Genomic DNA, 17,633 nt, shown 5'->3' with positions numbered 1-17,633 from the left:
TATTTCTAAATCTTTATTTCAACATATTTAAAGCTAAATTGTACATCTACAGAGAAGTGACTATCAGAGACTCAACCATGTTGCACAGGAAAGCAATTTGCCCGCCCTCTTGGTAAGCACCCCTAGTGCTAGCCAGCAGGAGAACCAGTCAGCTGTTCCCATGAGCATACTGGCGTGTGGGCTGAGAATCAAACATATATCCCTGCCCCCCCCCCCAGCAACTGGGGACAGTAGTTCTGAGCATCTCTTGGGAGGATGACCATTGCAATATAGCAAATAAGGGGAATTTCCTTCTATGTTCTGTTTCAAGGCAAAGGTTATTCTCAATTATGTTTTGTAATGATAGTTATGCTCTATTCGTTATTCTCCTTCAATTTGTTTTACAATAGTCTATTATTGGTTTGATTTCTCTATACCTAATTGACTGGGCAACAATTGTGAAGATAATGAGATATACTATAGTACCTATCACTACTATCCCACTATCCTGCTTTGAAGTCCTGTACCAATGTCACTACATTGTTTCGATTGGCTTTGTTTTATCTTGTTCTGTTGGTTTTTTACTATATTCTAAATAAAATTTTTAAAAATGTGCATCTACAACAGCATCCAATTCATTCTGAAGGATTTCTTTGAAGAAATTTGTGCTCATGTGCATGTGCATGAGTGCATGCTTGGTGCTAGGGTCAAACCCAGAATCTTGTTTATACTGGGCAAATGCTTTACCATTAAGCTACACCCTCATCCTAGTATGATAAGTTTTAGGAAATTTTGCAGAAAGACATTTGGTCACTAGATGATTTCCTGGGAAACAGATACCGAGATAGCTATTTTGCAGCTGCTTTTATTATTTTTTCAAATATTCCTCTAAAATTGCCTGCTGATGATTTCAAAAGAGAAAGGCTAACTCAACTGTTTCATCAGCATCAGCAGCTTCACCTGACACCTTGATATTATACAAAGGCAGACCAGCCACTAAATCCTACAAACCAAGGTTGATCTGGATCAACATTTTTATCCTTTAATCATTTACCATGTTGCTGTTTCACATAATCAAAAAGCCTTTAAAATTTGGCTTTGATAGTGGCCAAATGCAATGGTTCATGGGGCTGAGTTTGATTCCAAATACACAGGATCATACTTTTTTATTCTAGATTCTATATGTGGTTGTAGCCCTATGACAATATATAACTGTTAACAGAAGATTGCTTTTTTTCCTTTTGTAAATTATTTTTGATGACTATATATAATGTTGAATTATAAAGCTATCATATTTGACCTAAAACTTTACAAAGTATACATATAGTTTTAATTAAGTAATATTGCTTTAACAAATGCTGAGTACTAACCATATCTATGGTTAAGAAAATTGACCACAGATTACTGCACATATTACTGCAGAAGAGTGTTACAAAGCTTATAGAAGGTAGGAAATTGGGATGGGATTGGAAATTGGGATGGTCTTGTAAAACAGCTGGGCTTTAAAGTAAATAGGATCCAAAATTTAGGGAGGGGTGTCATTGATGTCTTGGTTACTTGATCTCATTGTTGAGACAAAATACCTGATGCCCAAAATGAGGGAAGTAAAGATTTATTTATCTTGCAGTTTTCAGAGGTTTCAGTCCATACTCAGCTGCCTCCAAGCAGGGTGGCATGGCTGAGGGGCAGCTGTTCATGGCGGTGGCAAGCTACAAAAGCCAAAGAATAGACAGAAGATAGCAAGCCTCTTTCCCTCCTTTTTATTGTATGCCAGTTTCCTGCCCCTAGGCAGGGGCAGCACTCACATTACCAATCCCATCACTAAACAATGACTGAATCACAGATGCTAGACTCAGCCACTTCCATGACTGAATGAGGCTTTGGGAAGACATTTAAACAAACCGCAACACTTGAGATAGACAAAAATGTAAAAAAAACAAAAAATACAGGCTGAGTTTTATAAATGGCCCAAGGTGGCTAAAAAATAAGTTTTGTGATTATGTAGTGGGAGATAAAGCTGAGAAAGCAGAGAGGGGCCTGCAGGAAGCAGCTGAAGCTAAAGATGGATCACCTGAGGGGCCAGAGCAAAGCTAGTCTCAAGAACATTGGGTGCCTGAGGCAAGTCACATGGATAAAGTGCTCTAATCTCAAGAACACAGCACCTGAGACAAGCCACATGGATAAAGTGCTCTAATCTCAAGAACACAGCACCTGAGACAAGCCACATGGATAAGCTCTTACGCGGAAAGGTTTCATGTGATACTCAGTCTCTCAAGTGTATACATAAATGAACTGCAGCCATTGGAGCTCTCTTGCTCCTTCCCTTTGCTTATTCTCCCTCTTTCTGCTTCTTTGTACTTCTGTATTTTGACCATCCTCACCCTGGGAACATCGAGAATTATGTGGGACACGACAGAGGCCAAATCAGAAAGACTTCGAATGCTATCCTCCATTTTACATTTATTCTGTAGACTATGGAGTTAACAGAGAAATACAAACAGCAAAAATACGTAGTCAGACCTATGTTTTAGGAAAAGTGCTCTAGGTATGGGAGGGTTTGCAAAATGAGAAATTTGAGGTGAGGAGATAAATTAGGACACCACTTTCAAAAGCCATTCTTTCATTGAATAATGAGTTATGTTAGCTCAACCTGAATGCCAGCTAGATGTCCAAGAAGGAGCTGGAAGAGTGATTCAATTTGCTAATCCTAAAACCAAACCAAAACAAAACACTGCTCAGTAAACCTAATATAATGGATAAAATTCTTCACTGGACTTGACTTTGTGGGCCCAAGAGTTTGCAAGATGGAGTTAGAAACAAAACGAGAAGGTATTTTAAAGAAGAAAGGAAAATAAATGGTAAAGAGACTAAAGATATCCAGAGCCTAACTTTATGAGCTGGTTGATATGAGCTGCCTAGGTATGTAGGTCTGGTTCAAGGAACTAGAACCACTTAGGTATTACACGATAGGTTCACAATAATGAGACTAGAATCTGGGGCAGTAGAAAAGAGAATGGAAATACAGAAACAGATTCCACAGGTAAGTTTCTCAGAATTTGGTGACCTGACATAGGCAATGAAAAGAGTAGAGGATGTTTCTGAGATTTCAGTAGTGAGTAAGAAAAACAGTGATAACACTTCATTAAAATTAAGGATCTAGGAGGAGAAGTATATTTGTAAAAATATGATGATGAATTACATATAGATGAAGCAACACTTCAGATGTCTGTAAGATAGGCAGATCAAAGTTTCATTATAACTTAGGTCTCTTTTCCTGATAAAGTTTGGGGAAGGAGTTGAAATCTGGAGCCAAAGATAAAGATTTAGGGGCATTTATATAACAATATTAGTTGAAATAGGGGAATGGGTAAGATTATTGAAGAACAGATTGTAGTGGATTATGAGGACCAGCCAAAAAAATTTGTGGGAAGTTCAAGTGTGAACAGGGGAGGAAACTACCCAAGAACAGAACCTAACAGAGTATATTACTATGTAGCAGTTCTAACTCCCATCTCCTGTTCCACAAAACCTCTCCAGGTGTTGGCCTATGATATGCTACAGAGTAGAGCTATACTCAAATTCAAGGAGCCAATTTCAAATTAGCAGCAGAGAAAAAAAAATTTAGTATTATCAGATAGTAGACTATCATAATTTTAGTTGTGCACTGGAAGACTGCACTAAGTGCTAGAGGTTTATAACATGCAAATCATACTATTAAATGTTGCTTAGACATGTGCTTATATATTAAAAGGCTTGCACAAAGTTCGTGAATAGATACATACATGGATAATCCTTAATTTACCACATTAATATATGCATATATAAGCTTGTGCATTGCAATAATGACAGAGAGAATAGGAATATAAGGAGTTACATTTATTTTGATTATTTAGGAATAGATTACCTTTCACTTTCCAAATTTTCTCTTCCTTTCTATTACTTCTGGAAATTTTAACAGTACATTCACTGTGGAAATGTTTTCAAGATCTTTGGAACGTAAGTCCTATGTCTTGATTCTGAGCTCTTACCTCTAGGCAGCATATTAAAGTTCTAACTTTAGGGTAACCCAAGATCACTGGAGCTATTCTAGAGACTTGCCGCAGAAGGATTATGGTACACCTAGAAGGTTTACAATATGGTCCTCAGAGGTAAGAATTTTAGCCACAGCAACCAGCTTTGCGCATGGAAGTAATTCACATGAAGAGTCCTAGAAACAAGCCATAGAGATCAACAGGTTGTCAATATGAATTCTATTGAGCCAGTACAATGTTTCTCAAACTATGGTCCTCAGATTAATAGCATTAATGTTACCTGAAAACATGTTAAAAATAAAAGTTATTGTCCATCAGTGCAGATCTACTGTATTGGAAGCTGTGATGAGATCTGGGAATCTGTGGTTTATTAATTCTTCAGGTGATTCTGATGTACATCCAAATGTTAGAACCACTGTGGTAGAAGCAAATGAGTCATGAATAGGTGACTTACAGAACAGAAATAAGAGAAAAATAAGGTACCAGTGATGGAGATGAATTGAATTAAAGAGGGGGAAAATATAGGAATAGTTTACTAAAATGGTACCATGGTGCTTGCCTTCCCCAAGGATAGTGATTATATGCAGATGTTTTTAAAGTGATAAACTGCAAAGGTAAAACATAGCAATAAATAGACTGGAATTGGGAAACACATTTTGAGTGAAGGGAGAGAACAGAGTTGGTGGTAGATGAAAGAGATGGGTGAAATCCAAAGCAGCAGGAGCTGTCAGGGGTGGAACAATGTACAGTGGTGGTACATGAGAAAAGGAAAAGATGAATGGATTGCTTTTGGTGCATTAGGGCAGTGCTGACCCTCCAGACACTACCAAGAGCACAAGCAGCTCTGAGGCAGGAATGGTGGCAAGGAAAGGAGATATCCATAACAATGTTGAAGTTCCAAAAATCTGAGAGGGTGCTTGAAAGAAATAAGACAGATAATGTAATGTGTCCTTGATAGTTCAGCAAGTTGTATAACCAATTGCCTTTTTCCACATTCACACCCCCTTCAGATGAGCACAGAGTTTGTCATGTCAACAGAAATCAACAGATTCATAAGAAAGCAGATATATTCAAACTTGACTAAAATGGCTTGTGAACTAGTCTTTGTCATATTTCAGGCATACTAGCTAGGAGGTTTTATAGTTACCAGTAACACAGTCTATGAGAGGAAACTACCTAAGACAGTTGAGACTCAAGTATTCAAAGTCAAGAACCTGGGAACCAATTTGGCTCAGGATTGTCAAGAAGAGCAAGGAGAGAATCATCCAGGTAGACAGAACTGGCAGAGTCCTTTGAAAAGCAGTATACTGGGGCTGGGGATTTAGCTCAGTGGCATAAGGGCCTGCCTTGCAAGCAGACAGTCGTGAGTTCGATCCCCGGTACCGATAAAAAGAAAAATACAAAAAAAAAAAAAAAAAAAAAAAAGTAGTAGAAAAGCAGTATACTTTTTTTTTTTTAAATTAAGTTTGTTGGTACAATTTAGATATGCATAATAATCACATTCATGCTAGGAAATTTGCACCTATATGCAATATGTCTTAGTTCCTAATTTTTCCCATTCCCCTCCATCTCTTCCCCACCTTATTTATAAAGCTTTGTTTCCATTTTATCTTTTTTTCTCATTGATTTCTTTCCTGTTCCACCCCCCCATTCCTTTTGAACAATTAATTCTGTTTGTTTGTTATACTGTTCATCCAGGGATTCTTTTTGTTTAGTTCCTCCAATTTTTTTTAACTGTATCTTTAGATATATTCAGCATTTCCTTCATTTCTTTTATCATTTCTTCTTTTACCTGGGAGGTTATTTCTAGTTTGAATTCCTTTAAAGCTTCCCGGAGTTGCTTCTTTATTTTAGTTGCTATTATGTCCGATATTGCAGGTGAATGGCATATATTTTCTTCTATGTACATAGCTCCTAAGGTTTCTTGGGATGGGCTGGAGGTTTGAGATTGTAATTTGGTCTTTCGTTTTGTCGTTTTCCTTTCTGTGTTTCAAGTGTTTCAAGTGTTATTCCAAGGCTTGCCCAGGGTCTGTTGGAAATCCTCTTCTGTTTCTTTTTTTTCTTTTTTTTTTTTTTTCCTTTTTTTATCGGTACCGGGGATCAGAAATCCTCTTCTATGCCCTCAGCTCCTGGTACTCTGGCTGCCTAGTTCCCCAGATTGAGAGAGGGTCATTGGGGGTGGGGCAGGAGGCTCAAAACCGGCTGCGCTGGTCCAGTTCACTCAAAAACCGCGAAGTTCCCTGTCCTGGCCTAGTGAGGGTCCCAAACTAGCTGGGCCCGCGGGTGGCACTCCTCCCAGGCCGCCCAGCCTCTGAAACTGATGGCACCCACTTGCTTAGAACTCCAGAATCCACCAAGCACGGTGGGGAGTAGGAAGGCCATTGCAGGCCTGCTCAGGACCCCGAGGTCATTCTTTTTGTTGTTGTTGTTTTTTGTTTTTGCTTTTTTTTTTTTTTTTTTTTTTTTTTTTTTTTTGTGGTATCACGGATCAAACCAGTGATCAAACCTTGCACTTGCCAGGCAGGTGCTTATAGCACTGAGCTAAATCCCCAGCCCGAGGTCATTCTTTTTTGATTTTAACCAACTGGATGTAGGTATGGCAGTATCTCATTGTGGTTTTATTTGTGATTTTTAATGGTTAGTGATGTCGATTATCTTTGTTTATTTGTTATTCCAATATCCGGGTCTTCCTGGGGCAGGTGCCTTTTGTGGAGTAGGGGGTTGTCAGTCCTTTGCCCGCTCACCAATGCCCTTGGCCCAGGCCTTTCACCAGAACTTGAACGTGGGTCAGGCCATTTCGCCGCCATGGGACCCCTGGGTTTGTGTTGCTACACAAGTGTCCTCCTTGGCATTCAGCACTGGGAAACCCTTTTGTGCCACAGGAAGGAATGGGGTGTGTCAGTGGAAGAGACTACCTAGATCTTCCATTGGTGTGTAATAGAGATCTTTTCAAATTTCTTTCCTGACTACAGTAGAAAGCTCTCCTCTCCTGAAACTGGAGGGTAAATGCTGAATTTGCACAGCTCAGAGGCTCCTCCTTAATCTTCTGCCTGACCACCCTGTGTTGCAGTTCCAGGACGGTGATGTGGATGGTCCATGCTGGGGCTGTGACTAAAACCCGAGTACATGACCACATTTTCCAAGACCCGGCATGTCTTACAACCAATATGATTTGAATCAACCCCAGTTGTGATTACTGTATCTTAAAATAAGTTTTGAAATTGGATAGTGTTATAGTTCCTACAGGGACTTTGGCCAGGGACATATCAATTCTGATCCTATAGGACAATTTGTCAAGAATTGACATCCTTACAAAATTTAATTCTTCAGTCTATGAAAACAGTATTTATTTATTTATGTCTTTTCTAATTTCTATCAGAAATATTTTCAGCTTCCAGGATAAGAGTTCTCTTTTGTATATTTATTCCTATTTCATAGTTTTATACTACTGTGGAACAGTATTGTGAAAAGTTTTAGTTTATTATTTATTGCTAGAAAGTAGAAATAAAACTGACATTCATATATTGATTTTGACTCTTGCAACTTTGCTAAACTCACTTAGAATTCTAGTAGCTTCTTTGTAGATATTACTGGATTTTCTATGCAGAAAATTGTGCTTTCTGCCGGAAAAAAAGAGACAAGTTCATTTAATTATTTGCAATCTGGTCTCATTTCACTCGTTTTTAATACAGTATAGCACAAGCTAGAGCAACTAAGAACAAAGTTGAATAAAAGCCACTAGAGAGTGAAAGATTTTTGCCAGCTTCTTGATTTCAGCACTTAGTACAATGTTAGTAATCAAGAATATGTGGTACTGTCATAAGACATAGACTAAAAATAAACCAATCACCTTGGACAGTTAATATTTTTATTAGTATATATTTAACAAGAGGTTTCATTGTGGTGTGTGGCATTTTCATATATGTGAGTAATATATTTTAATCACATTCATCCTCCCATTATGGTACCTTAGATCTCCTAACTCTTTTCTCTTATTCTTTTTCTCTTTTCTAATAAGAGTGTCCCTTCTAATTTCAGGCACTTTTTAAAAATGCACATATGAGGGAAAATTTGTGATACTTGTCTTTCTAAATCTGAATTCTTTTCCTTAATATTAGGATTCATTTATTGTACTTACTTACTTTTTTTGGGTACTGGGGATTGAACTCATGACTGTGTGCTTGCAAGGCAGGTGCTTATGCCACTAGGCTAAATCCCTGGCCCTTGACATTAAGATTTACAATTCCATCCAGTTTCCTGCAAATGGCAAAATTCATTCTTTGTGGCCAAATAATACTTTATTGTGTGAATATATCATATTTTAAAAAATCCATTGATGGACATCTAGACTGGTTCCATACCTTGGATATTGTGAATTGTGCCATAAAAATCATGGGCATAAGGGACAGGGATTTAGCTCAGTGGTGTAAGTGCCTGCCTGTTAAGCACAAGGTCATGTGTTTGATCCCTGATACAAAAAAAAAAACAACAACAACAACAAAAAAAACCCACGGACATATAGATATCCTTATAGTATGTTGATTTTATGGCAATGAACTTCTAAAAAATTTTTTTAAACAGGGTCTCACTGTGTAGTTCAGGTTGGTCTTGAACTCACATTCTCCTGCCTCAGTTTCCCCAGTACTGTGACTATAGGCATGTACTACTGTGCCAGGCTATTGTTAGTTGCCTTTGTTTGTCTTTTTGACACAGGGTCTCAGTATGTAGTTCAGGTGGGCTTGGAGCTTATTTGTAGGCCAGGCTGATCTCAAACTCACAAGGATCCTCCTGCCTCAGCCTCCTAGTGCTGGGGTTACAGGCATGCACCACTGCACCTGGCTTGGTCAGATGACTTTTGACAAGGAAAATACTGAATATTTTCAAGAAACATTGCTGAATGAGCTAAAGATACACATGACAAAGAATGAAGATAGACTCTTATTTCACACTCATAAATTAAATAATTCAAAAATGGATCAAAATAGAAAGCCTAAATATAATTTTCTTAGAAGAAAATATAGATACTCCTGAGCTTGGCTTCTTATATATGATACCAGAGGACCAAGGAACCAAAAAACAGGTAAGTTCCACTTCATCAAATTTACTTCGGTGTTTTTTGTGGTGAAAACTATCAAAAATGTGAAAAGATAATTTACAGACAATATTTTCAAATTACATTGTTGATATCTGATCAGGGTGTGGTATCCAGTTCATATATATAACTCTTACAACTCAACAATAGACAAACTTATTTTTGATTATTGGATACTGAACCCAAGACCTTTGCACTGAGCTACATTCCTAACCCTTTCTTCTTATTAATGTTCTGCTTACTAACTTGACCCGGCTGGGCTCAAACCTGCCTCCATTTGCCTCAGCCTCCCAAGTACTGTGATTATAGGTGTGCACCGCTGTGGCCAGCTCACACCTCAATAATAAAAATAATAAAAGACAATCCTGGGGTAGAGGGACAAAGAATTTGAATAGCTATTTCTCAATAAAAGATGCAAAAATGACCAAGAAGAACATGAGATGTTCAATATTATTAATTATAAGAAATATGAAATTCAAAACCAAAATGAGCTATTATTTTTATACCAACCATGATGATTATAAACAAGAAGATAAGAAAGCGTTGACAAGGGCGTGAAGAAATTGGAATCTTCATAGATAACTAGTAAGAATATGAAGTGATATAGCAGCTTTGAAAAACATTTGGGCAATTTCTTTTTTTTTTTTTTAATTTTATTTATTTAAAGAAAAGGAAACGAAAAAAAAATACATGGAGATTAAAAAAAAAGGGTAGAAATAATACTAAATTACAGACAAACAAAAGGTAAGAAATTGCCAGTTGATGAGTTACAAATTGTCTTCTTCGAAATGGCTGTTCAGGTTATAGAATTAAAGTATTTAGAATGACATTCAAAAAAGTGACCCTACAAACCATTCTACTTTATGGCCGAACAAAAGCTCCGTAATATGATTATCAGTCCCACCTATTTGTTTTACATCTCTAAGAGGATAAGGTTAACCATATCAAAACAGAACAGAACATTTAAAAAAAAAATAAAAAACAATTTAAAGAAATACAGATTTCAAAGCAAGTCCACTGGAGATCTACCTTATCTGTCTCTAGCTTCTTACAAATAGTTGTCCCTAACTTCACCCACTTTATATACTTATTGCATATTATAGAACTAATCAAATCATTACAGGATGATGGAGTCTTTTTAGGTCCTCAAGTTCCAAATTAGGGAAGACAATAGCAACTACCATCGCATCTCTCATTCTCTTTGTGATAGCCATCCCCATCTCTGCATATGCTGAAGTTGAGCTGAAGAAACCAGTCCAGAGTCATTTTAATCAGCAAGCAATAGATTGCTAGAATTTATATTATAATGCTACAAAATAAGCCTCGGGTTTTTCAGGTCTCTTCCTCAGAGTATTTGTTCCTATCCTCTCTGTATTATAGGGAAAACCAAGTCATAACAAGACAGCGAAACAATTTCCTAGATAAACATGCAATGGATAAGACTTATAAAACTATAATATAAATGATCTTCCGTAGCTACTATGTTTTCTCTTGTTATTTTCAATAGATTTGTCGACAGCACTGGCTTATTATAGTTAAATATACTATCACCTATTTTTATAAAAACTTATCTTTGACTGCATTGTAGTATTTGAGAGCTGTTACTGATTCATACCAGTATGGATATCCTTTACATACTGTCATGCTCAGAGTAGTTTCCTCTACTTTTAGGGTTGATTCTAACATGCATACCAATTTCAAATAGGATCAGTCAAGGCCAACCAATAGTCTTATGATTCAGATACAATTAAGATCAGTCATAGTAAGACAATGTAAGTAATACAGGATTTCAGCTTAAGTCAATAGAAAAATAAGGATAATTACCATGGTATAACCTGCTATTTTTGGTTCTAGAGGTCTGTGTCCTCAAATCTGATATGAGTGGACAGACCAGAACAAATTTAATTCAATCTAAATATGGCACTAGGACTACTGTGTCTTTTAAATCGTTATACACCATTAGCAATGACCTCTGCTTTTTTTTTTTAAAATATAGTTTCAGAGCTGTCTCTACCAAAGACTAGCTTACCGTCTCTGCCTCATGTCTGCTACTCCACTTTTCTGCTATAATTTGTCCACCTTATTCCCTCATTCCATGGTCTGCCCCGTACACTGAGGCCTCTCTGCCACTGTAGCTGTAATCTTGATATCTCTTCCTCTCTTTCTCTGTAATGTCCTTCAGCGCTCTCTGTAGGGTTGGATTGGTGGCCACGAACTCCCACAGTTCCTCCTTGTCTTGAAAGTATCTTATTTCTTCATTAATTTTTAGAGAGAGTTTTGACGGATATATGAACTTAGGTTGCATATTTTTTTTCCTTCAGGACTTGGAATATTTCTCCCCACTCCCTTCTTGACTTAAGAGTTTGTGTTGATAAGTCTGCTGTTATTTTGATAGATTTCCCGTTATAGGTAACCTGCATCTTTTCTCTGGCTGCTTTTAATATTCTGTTTTTTTGGTGGATTTCTGGGATCTCGATTATTATATGCCTAGGCGTAGATCTGTTTTGGTTGTAGGTAGCTGGCGTTCTGTATGCTTCTTTTATCTGGATATCATTTCTTTTTGCTATACGTGGTAAATTTTGCTTTAATATCTCTGTGAATATTTTTTGTATTTCATTTTTGGATGTTCCTGCTTCCTCACTCACATTCTTTATTCTTAGGTTATGCATCTTTTTATCATCTTCCAGTTTTAGAATTGCTTCTTTCTGGTTCCTTGTTATTTTTTTTTTTTTATTTTTTTTTTTTTATTTTTATTTAACGAGAAAAGAAAAGAAAGAAAAAAAAAAAAAGTGAAGGGTACAAGTTTTACCGATTTACAGAAGAAAAAAAATGCGCAGTAGGAAATCACTAGTTAATAGATTACATATTGCCATCTTAGAAATAATTGTTCAAGTCACAGAATCAAAGTTTGTAGAGTGGACATTCCAACAATGATACTGCAAACAGTTCTGTTCAATGATCCAATAGAACTCTGTGATATCATTTTCTGTCTTATACATTTAAATAAACATGCAGTTATATAGTTTAGAGCATTTTCTTTTCCTCTCTTTTGTACAGTGACTATTACACATTTTGGGTTTCATTGCTCCCACTGTTCTTATTGCTTTTTTGGAAGAGAGTAAAACCAAATGTGACATAACAGAACAGAGTCGGTCAAGTCAAAAGGGTGGATATAATAGATAATATAAAAATATAATACAAGGTGATCAACAATGGTTACCCTAATGCCTCCCGCTATTTCTAATAGAATTGCCTATATCATTAGTTGTAATACTATTGAACAAAACCGTAAAGGATAAAACCGACAAAACCAAAACATTGGAGATATTGTAGGTCTTCAAAAGTTGATAGAAGTCAACGAGAATGGGCGTTATAATGTATCTCATTATCTTCTCAGCTGATGCCTAAACTTTCGAACCTGATACTATCCAGCAAAACAGAATAGAGGAACCTCAGTCAAAAACAAGATGGTGAGAGTAATACAGGGCTTCAAATCGAGATAATAGAAAGTCAAAGTGGGTTACTATATTATATCCTGCTATATTTTTCCCTTTAATTAAATGGATAACAATAAAAAAGTATATAATGGAGTGGAGATTGAGAAAAAGAAAAAAAAAAGGCATAACAGCGAAACAGGGCAGATCAAAACATAACCTTTTAAGCAGAATAGTGTTTCACCACCAGATATTTCCGACTTAAAAATAGTTACCATATTGACTCCCTCCCTGAAGTCCTTGAGTACAACTTCATATACCGTAGCATTAAGTATATCAAAACAATGTAAAACCATTTAAGAGAATGACAGCATTATAGAGTATTTGGAATTGACTAACAGAAAATGAACAATGGTCTCTGTATAATCTCCTTGTCTTTAAAAGGTTTTTGCTTATACTAACGTACAAAACAAAATCCAATAAGATACAACCTGGTTAGACCATTGGAGACAGAAGAACAAAAGCTAGATGAGACTTCAAAACAAGATGGTACTAAATCAGCATTACCTATTAAGATGTCATTTTCTCAAAAATAGCTGTTCCTATCATCCAATCTTCTCTGTCTCATTTCTGTTGAGCTCTTTTTCTGTCAGTAGCTGTCAGTTTGTCTTCTTCATTTTGTTCTCTGCTCCATACGTTGTGGCCTCCCTGCCACTATTTCTGGGTTCTTTGTATTTTTCTTTTTTTAGAATATCCTGCAATACTTTCTGTAGAGTTGAATTGGTGGTTGCAAATTCCCCCAGTTCCTCTTTATCCTGGAAGCACCTCGTTTTTCCATCAATTTCCAGGGACAGTTGTGCAGGATATCTCAATCTTGGCTGGAGATTATTATCCTTCAAAGCTTGAATTATTTCCCCCCATGCTCTTCGTGATTTGATGGTTTGTGAAGAGAAATCTGCTGTAATTCTGATGGGTGTTCCTTTGTAAGTGATCTGTTTCTTGTCTCTTACAGCCTTTAATATTCTGTTCTTGTATTGAATTTCTGGGATTTTTATTATTATATGCCTGGGTGTTTCTCTGTTAGGGTTGTAGGTAGCTGGGGTCCTGTATGCCTCATACATCTGAGTATCTTTACCTTTTGCTAAATTAGGAAAATTCTCCTGGATTATTTCTGTGAGTAGCTTTTGTAATTCACTTGTTTGTGTCCCTATTTCTTCTTTTATGTTCTTAATCCTTACGTTGTGGCTCCTCTTATCATCTTCTTGTCTTTGTATTATTGCTGTTTGTTTCTTTGCTATTTTTAAGAAGTTTTTCCTTTCATTCTCCCATATTTCAAGTCTGCCCTCCAGTTCAGATAGTCTGTCCTTAGTTTCTTTCAAGCTGTTATGCCAGTCTTGTATAGACTTCTTAATTTCTTGATAGTCCCTTTGAACCTGCTTCACATACTCAGTGCTTTCTCTGTTTTCTCCATCAAGCAATTCTCCCCTCTTTTTCTGTTCTTCCATTCCACCATCTGTTTTTTCCTGGGTGGTGTTTAGCATTTCTCTAACTATTCTGCATACTTCTAGCTTCAGATCATTGATAACTTCATTCCTGAATTGGTCTATGAGGCTCTCAATATGGTGTTTAATGTATGTTGGTGCGGTGTCCATTATTGCCTGTTTCTCAGGATTGGGGGCCGAGGAGCCTTTTTTGTTGCTTCCCTTCCCCATATTTTTTGTTCCTTATAAAATGCAATCTTACAAAGGAGGCCCGGCTTCCCTGCCTGTCAGCCACAGCCTGATCAAATTGCGCTGGCTAGTTGTTCCCGCCCACCGCTGCGCACCAGGGAGTCGGAGGAGGCAACCTACGCGGAAGTCAGTCGCTCCTCCGGGCCATCATCCGGCTCTGGGATCTGGGTTAGGCTAGACTAGCCTAGAGAGTCCGCCAGCAGCGTCACTCAGGCCAGGCACTTTTCTCCAATCCCGTCCGAGAGGGGAATGGCGCCCAGAGAGACTTCCGCTAGAGTCGAACTGTGGTGGGGGGTCAGATTCTCACTCACCTCGCCAGCAGTCAGTTTTCGTGTACGCCTCTGTCCGTCCTTTTTTTTCGACTCCGTTCTCCCGTTCCCAGAGCTCGGCGCTCCTAGAGCTCGGCGCGTCTCTCCTTGCCGAGCCACTGTGGAGGCAGCCAGTCGCCGGACGTCGGGAAACCCAGATCGCGGTTTCCAATGGCGCGAGGTCGAGCCTCTACACCGAGATTTTTCTGTTCCTATTTTAGTGCCAGGACTGCATTCCAAATTGGATTCTCTCAGCCGAGTTCGTTCCTGAGTCAGCAGAGCATATCGCTGCTGATTCGTGTCTCCCTAGTCCGCATCGTTTCTGGCCTCTGAGCCGAATCTTTCAGAGAGCCTCTGGTAGTTGCTGTTGTCTGTCCGCCATGTTCTCCCAGGATCCCGGTTCCTTGTTATTTTTAAGAGGCTTTTTCTTTCACGTTCATAAGCCCTAAATCTCTCTTCAAGTTTCAGAAGGTTGTCTTTAGTTTCTGTCAAGGCATTTTGCCAATATTCAATGGAGTTTTTAGTTTCCTGATATTCTCTTTGGATCTGTTTCATGTATTCTAAGTTATGCTTAAATTCTTCTTCAGATGCTTCTCTTTCTTTTCTGATTTCCTCAGTTCTTCCATCTGTGTTCTCTTGGGCGGGGCTTGTCATTTCTTTAATTAATCTCTTTATATCTTGCCTCACTTGGATCAGGAGTACATCTTTAAATTCCTCTATGAGATCATGTAAATACTTTTTAATTTCGGCTGATGCTGTGTCGAGCAATGGATGGTTACTGTGTTTGTTCTCTTCAGTGTTTAGTTCTCTTGGGTTTAATTTCTCCTGTTGAACAGCTGGAGATTTTTTTTTTTTATTTTTATCTCTTGTCATGTTTCTGGTTTCTTTCAGACTGTCCTGGAGTTCTCTGGCCCTCTCCGAATTGCTTAGGGCCTTTCAGAAGCGTGCTGGCTTGAGTTTTTGCTGTCCTCCCCAATTTGCTGTTATCTGGGGTAGGCTGGGATGCAGGGGCGGTACAGTCTAGTCTCTAGCCTCTGTGTCAGTTAGTTCATAAATTAGGCTGTACTTTCTGGTTGTCACTGAGTTGTGACCATTCTGCATCCGCCCATTGGGCCCCAAGCAGAGGCCTGGTCTAGCCCCAGTAGCTCCTGCCAATTCTCCCTGAATCAGAAGCAGCTGGGTAATGGCACAGGATTCTGCCCAGGTCCCAGCCGTTCTCTTCCAAACCTCTCTGTGATAGGAGCTCTAGAAAAGCAGATCTGCCCAAAACCAAGATGGCTCCCACTAAGTTCTCCGTGCGGAGCTGAAGCCAGCAAGCAATCAGACTCTGCCAGGACTCAAGATGTCTTCCACCAGCCCTCCCTACAGGGGGACCTGGTGATGTTACCAAGCTGCAGTTTCTGCCGCCAGGCTAATATGTCTGCACCAGATTCTGTGTTATTGATTTCCCCGTGGTGGCGGGCCAGCTGTTCTCTGGTCAAACCCAGCAGCCGCGGGGTTTTCTGTACTCACCAGAGTCCGGTGCAAGTCCCCACTCCGGGACCGCCGCACACCAAGCCGTCCACTTTTCCCCACCTCGCGGCTCAGCGCTGACCGGTCAGATTTCTGTGCACCGTTTAGATTCGAAACGCCAGAGCTCTGTACATCTGTTCTGGTGCAGCGGTGCAGAACTGGCTGCCACCTGGAGTCTCGATCTGGGTCTCAGTTTCCGCAGTCCCCAAAAGCAACTCAGCTTTTCGTGCTGGGTCCGCGAGTCTGTTCGTTGATTTAAGGGCGCGGGATTTGCAGCCTCCGGTCTCAGCACGACTTTAAATCCTCCAGCTGTACTGTCTTGGTTAATAAGAATCGCTATCGATTTGTCTGGTCCTCTCCATGCTGTCTTTTTTTTTTAGCTTTGAGTTTAAATTCTCTGGAGAGATTCTTCGCTCGATCCCCTAGCTCGCCGCCATTTTCAGACTCCTCTGGGCAATTTCTTAAAAGTCAAACATAGAGATCCATAGGATTCAGAATTCTACTCTTAGTTATTATTCAAGAGAATACAAAATAGATGCTCTCACACAAAAACTTATATAAGCATTCATATTACAATTATTTATAGTTCCTAAAAGAGAGACAACCCAAATGTCCATCAATTTATGAATGGACAAAGCGTGGTAGACTCATACATTAGAATATTGTCCTGTTATAAAAAATGAAGAACTGATTCACGTTACAGCATAGATGAACCTTGAAACATTAAGCTAAATGAAAGAAGCTAATCACAAAAAGCTACATATTGTATGATATCACTTATGTGAAATGTTTAGAATAGGCAAATACACAAGGACAGAAGTAGATTAGTGATAGCTGGGGGTTCAGAGAAGGAGAAATTAATGAGCATAAAGGCATATATTTCAACACAGAAAATTTTCTGAAATAATGGAGTGGTAATGGTTACATAATGTTGTGGATATGCAAAATTCAAAATACATTTTGAAAGTGCTATATGTGGTGTGAATTATACCTTAGTTTTAAAAATAACATATATTAAACAATCATAAAAAATGAAGGTAGTGTTTTACTCCAGAGCTTAACATCTATTATAAATGATAAATTCAGGATTCATTTTATATCCTACTGGACATGGGAGACCTGCAGCCTCCCATGGGAACTAGGCCTCAGGGAGCTGCACAAATGCTGACACTCTGGCTACTGCTACTGCTCATGTTAACAGAGCTCTTCACCTCTGACCATGGAGTCCTGTGTCTTCTGCCAGAACCTAGGAAACTGAGTAACTTGTTACATAGTGTAAAATCTTAGTTCAAAGTTCCTGACTAGGACTATAAAAAATTTTAGCTCAACTTTCTTGTTTTATATATGTCAAAGACAAATCATATACCCATGTATTTTTTCTCAAGAAAGCTGAGCAAAAAGAAATCTGTAAGAAGGAAAAGTTGGTTACTTTATCAAATAGGCTTATAAACCTAGGCAATTTTGTCCTTAAATTCCTAGCATTTGACATGCAAGGTTTCTCTTTTTTTATATATATTCATATCACAATACCTTTTGAATACCCAACT

Source organism: Cavia porcellus, unplaced genomic scaffold (genome assembly GCF_034190915.1).
Source record: "Cavia porcellus strain 051 isolate PalLab524CR breed Dunkin Hartley unplaced genomic scaffold, mCavPor4.1 scaffold_3, whole genome shotgun sequence".
In the NCBI taxonomy this organism is placed as follows: Eukaryota; Metazoa; Chordata; class Mammalia; order Rodentia; family Caviidae; genus Cavia; species Cavia porcellus.
Note: the sequence above shows the minus strand (reverse complement) of the source record.